The sequence below is a fragment of the Propithecus coquereli genome, unplaced genomic scaffold (assembly GCF_000956105.1).
Source record: "Propithecus coquereli isolate 6110/MARCELLA unplaced genomic scaffold, Pcoq_1.0 Scaffold11, whole genome shotgun sequence".
NCBI classification, from domain to species: Eukaryota; Metazoa; Chordata; class Mammalia; order Primates; family Indriidae; genus Propithecus; species Propithecus coquereli.
Window position 1 is genome coordinate 265,905 of NW_012134969.1, and position 5,370 is coordinate 271,274.

The window sequence follows — 5,370 nt, forward strand, 5'->3', positions numbered from 1 at the left end:
CACAGCTTTTAAACAATGATAGATCACAAGGTCTAGTATTTCCATGTAGCAGTAGGAAATGTAAACGTGAACATTATCTGCTCTCAACATGCTCCTCTCCCAACATATATAAAGAGAAGCTAATGAAAACATGATCTACAAATTAAATACAAATGAAAATAAAAATTATCTTCTGATTAATCCTTTCAGAGAGAAATCATGCTATGGCAGATGAGGATGTAATGTAAAGCTTTCCAGTCTTTACATTGAAAGATCTTTGGAAGGGGCTTCTGAATTATAAGATGTGAAGTGTAGTCAAATACCACCGTTTCTATGGTATCTGAATCTATGAATCCCAAACAATGTGTTGGTGTTAAAGTACTAAGTTTCTGCTTCACTGAGTCCAAAGTAGAACATAGTCTTGCTTTATGCAGGGGAATTTTTTTTGAGAACTTATTTAGTTTAATAAAAATCAAACAATTTGAACATTTGACAATCTAATCTAATAGTCTGGCTTATTAGACCCAGAACAAAAACATAGATTTTAAATGATTGCAGAATATGCAAGAAAAGAAAACAGTCATACACACATACACATAAACAAATTTTGCATGACTGGTGAATAAGCTAACATAAGAAGTTATGGAAGGAGCCACATTTTTATAACATGCTTGTGGGCAGGTAGATAGAACAAAAATTAAATCCCAGTGTTGTGCCCTAGGTCCTTTATTTGTGAAAGTCATAAGAGATAACATAATTATAACATTTATCACAGTATTCAAACAGAGGTAATGCTCAGTAAGTGCAAAGTAGTTATTTTTCATTCCTTCAACAATGTTCTTCTAGATTCCTTTATTATGTTTAGATATTTTTCTAGATGCTTAGGATACATCAGTAAACAAAATATATTCCAGTAGGATCATACAGGTTTTACACACACACACGCATATATATGCATGAGTGTTTGTACACTATATCAGAAAGCGACAAGTGCTAGTGCTTTGGTAGGGAGGTGTGGCAATTTTAAATTATAATGAGGAAATGTATCAATGAGAATTTGGCATTTAACAAATATTTAAAGGAAGTGAATGAGTAAATCATGTGGATATATAAGGAAAAATGTTTCAGGCCCTACAATAAGAGCATGCTTTGATCAGCAAGGTGCCAGTGTGATTGGGGCTGAGAGAGTCAAGGGGAGAGTGATGTAAGAGGATGTTATCAAGGTTGAGGGAGCTGTCCACACAGAAATTCACAGGACAGTGTAAAGACTGAACTTTGAGGGAGCTGCAAAGCCACTGTAAAGACTTCAGCAAAACAGTGATAATGTGGGATACACTATTTAGAAAGAACACTTTGGTTTTCAGTTTCCGTTTTGAGAATAGAGCTTAGAGGAAAGAGTGGAAACATTGAGACCAGAAGACAAATGGAAATAGTCTGTGTGAAATATGACGACTTGGAGCAAGTTGTTTATAGTGGAGATGGTGAGAGGCAGTAGATTCTGATTATATTTTTGAACCTGAAGATGGCAGAATTTGCTGATTGGGGCATGGAAGTAACAGAATATGCCTATCAGAAAAAGAAAGAGGTAAAAAATGATGCTTAGGTATTTGGATAAAGTAGCTAGAAGAATGGAAATCACTGTAGCTAGAGCAGGCTTGAGGAAACAATGCCTGGAGTTTATTGTTGGGCATATTTAGTTTTGAATATCCAGGTCGAGATAATAGAAAAAATTGACATATAAGTTCAGAATTTTTGAGGAAAATCTGAACAGAATATTTACATATAGAGAGAGGGGATTCAAATTCAAAGGCCTGAATGAAATCTTCAAATGAAAGTGTAAATGGAAAGAAAAAGAGACAAGGGTACATCAATGGTTACTTCCAACATCCAGAGGTCAAGGGTATGAACATGTTTCACAGAAGAGACTGAGTGGTAAACCACAATACATGAGTAATACTAGAAGACATTGATATTTCAGAAACATAATGTTGAGTTGGGAAGCATTGAGTGATTAGTTGCAACAAGAATGGAAAAACAAGCACCACATGTACTCACCATCAAATTGGTATTAACTGATCAATGCTTATGTGCACATATAGTAGTAACATTCATCAGAGGTCAGACAGGTGGAAGTGGGGAGGAAAGGATGAGTATATTCACACCTAATGGGTGTGGTATGCACCATCTGGGGGATGGACACACTTGAAGCTCTGACTTGGGTGGAGCAAAGGCATTATATGTAACTTAAACATTTGTACCCTGTAATATGCTGAAATGAAAAAAAAATACTGTGGATAAGGCAACAAAAATTAAGACCAATTCATTGTATAAATGTAAAGGAAAGCATGGCTGTCATAAAGGAATAGATACTGCAAAAGACAGATTAAAATTATGCACTATGGAATCAAAGCTAGTTAAGGAGGGAAATGAGGACATAAAGGAGATAAGGGGAATTCAAAGGCTAAAAATTTCAATGGAGTTGAAAATAGTAGGTTAGAACTCTATAAGGGTAACCTGGATAGATAAGAAGTGTAAAAAGTCAGCTTCATAAAATTAAATTTATGAAGTTGTTATAGAAAATGAGATCTAGTTACTGAAAGATGCATTATTAAAAAAAAGCATCTATGCATTTTTGCAAACACTAAGAACTATGACAGAAGAAGTTTTCAGTAAAATTATAATGAGTAAAGAACTGAAATCTACAAAGGTTAAGAGAAAGTGAGCTGGATCAGAGAGATTGACTGCGAAAAGGAGAGGTAGCTAAAACCACAATGAGACACAATTTCACATACACTAGAATGGCTATAATAAAAAAGACAGATAATGTTGATGTCTGTGTGAAGAAATGAAGCTTCACAAATTGCTTGTGAAAATGTAAAGTGATACAGCCACTTTGCAAAACAGTTTGGCAATACCTTAAAATATTAAACATAAATTTTACCATATTATCAAGAAATTTCACTCCTAGGTTTGTGCTCAAGAGAAATGAAAACATATGTCCACATGAAGACTTGAAAACAAATGGGGATACTAGAATTAATAAAAATCAGTCAATTTGTTGGAAAATCCATATAGTCATCAACTAGTAAATTGATCAAGAAAGTGGGTACATGAATACAATAGAAGACTATTCATCGATGAAAAGAAATGAAATACTGATGCATCCTACAACATGTGTAAACCTGAAGAACATTATATTAATTGCAAGAAGACTGATAGAAAAGATCATTTATTTTATCATTACATTTCCAGAAAATGTCCAGAAAAAGAAAATTTATAGAGACAAAAAAATAGATTAGTAGTTGACTGAATCTGGGATAGGAAAGGAAATCAACTGTCAACAAGCATGAGAAATCTTACGGGGATGATGAAAATGTTCTAAAACTAGGATATGTGATGGTTGTACATCAAATTTACTAAATGATTACTAAAAATCACAGAATTGTATACTTAAAATAGATGAATTTATGCTGTGGAAATTATACCTTCATTAAATTGTTTAAAAATGATAATTAAAATGGTTTTCCAAAGGAGAGATAGCAGTTGGTTTTATCTGGTGACATAAGATTCAAGGCTATTTTTTTATTTTTAACTTTTTCTGGGTTGAGCTGAGGTGGGGAGAGGAAGGGAGATTTGCATGGAAGCATCAATGAGCAAAGGATATCTTTGCCTTATTTCTAACTTCATGCTGTGGGAGGGAAAAAATCATTTTCTGCTAGAGAGATTCAGTGTCCTCAAGGTAGAGACAGGAGTCAGAGCAAAAATGTAAAGACAATATTTAGAGAAAGGGTTGAGAATACAATGAATTTTGCTGGTCTAGTCACTGAGTGTTTTGAAGGATACACTAGACGTGTTTTAAGCGTTCACAAGGTGTGGGGAATGGGTTGGAAAAAGGGACAGATGTACAGAGCTTTAAGGATGTGAGGACCTGGAATAGGCTGTGAGTCCTGGCTTCCTTGGTAATAGATACAAACCAAAATAAAAGGTATCACGAACTGGCTCTGAAATTTTCCCCTGACTGCAAGCTAACAAATTAGCCTGCTGTTGTTTCCTGAATGCACCCAGAAGACATTAAGATTCCTGCATCAGAAACAAAGGACTTTATTCTTCACAGCACAGCAGGCAGCGTGCAATTCATAGTCACTTTGGGTTCTCTTGTGCCCTAAATCCCACAGGAGGAACATTGAATGATCCAGGTAGAAAGTGTGCACACAGTGTTTGCATCACAGATAAGGAACGCTAATCTTAAGAAAAGCAAGTCTTTTATACTTGGCTACAAGTTAACTTACATAACCTGTGCCCTAGAAAAGACATTATACCGGACAATAAATGAGACTGCCCTCTGAGTGAGAAGGTGATACAATATCTGTCTTCCAAGGCCATTTGCCATAGAAGCATCCTTGAAAAGATAGGCTACAACAAATGCTGTCAGTGCCTCTACTCACATGACATGCAGAAATGCAAGAGATCCATGGAGATTCTTGCTAAAAAAGGACAAAATAAAATTAATCCTTGTGTTTTCAATCAGATTGTTTTAGCAAGACAATTAACTATTGGAGAAGTGCAGTGAGTGTTAAAGGGTTTTTACTCAAGTCACATAGGAGTTTTCAACCTTCTTCTTACTCCTAGATTTATGGAATCCAGAACAGAAGTTTTATTAAAAATACCCAGAGCTCTGAGGTTCTCTTTATTGTATACAAGTTACAAATTTACCCACTTTTCAGATTAATGTAAAGACTCTGAAGAAGGATTAGATTGTTATCAAAAAATGGTTGCTTTCTTCCCATTAATTCCATGGGAGATAAAACTTTCTCACTCCTTTGATGACGGATTAAGCATTACAACTTTCTTTGACACAAATGGGATATTAATAGACCTAAGTAGCCACAAGAGGATATTTGAACTGTGTTTATTCAATTGTACTTGCTCTTTATCCGCCTCCGTCATCTCCACAGGAAGAACATAGACAAGCCAGTTGAGGACCCCCTGCATGAACCAACAAGAGTGAGTTTAGCCGAAATCATCAGAGCCACCCAGACTGGCTAGGCCAGATCAACTAAGTGCCCACCAATCTGCAAATGGGTACAATATATGATTTTTTAAGAAGTCATTGAATTTAAGGGTATTTTTTGGCCACAGCCAAGTGATATGTGATATGCAGCTTCTAACTCTGAAAAGGAATTTTGGCTGATGAAGTAGAAGTAAATACTTTTGGAACATGGAATACCAAAGGGAAATGTCATTTGCGATGAAGATGACAGAAGTCCCTGTATGTTTTCTTATGTTACAAGTAGCCTGAGAGTGGAAATTCTAGGAATGGTCTAGTAGCCTGAGTACGCCTTTAGTGCCCCAGGCTCTTTCTGTTCCAAAATCCTTAGCATGCCCAAATTT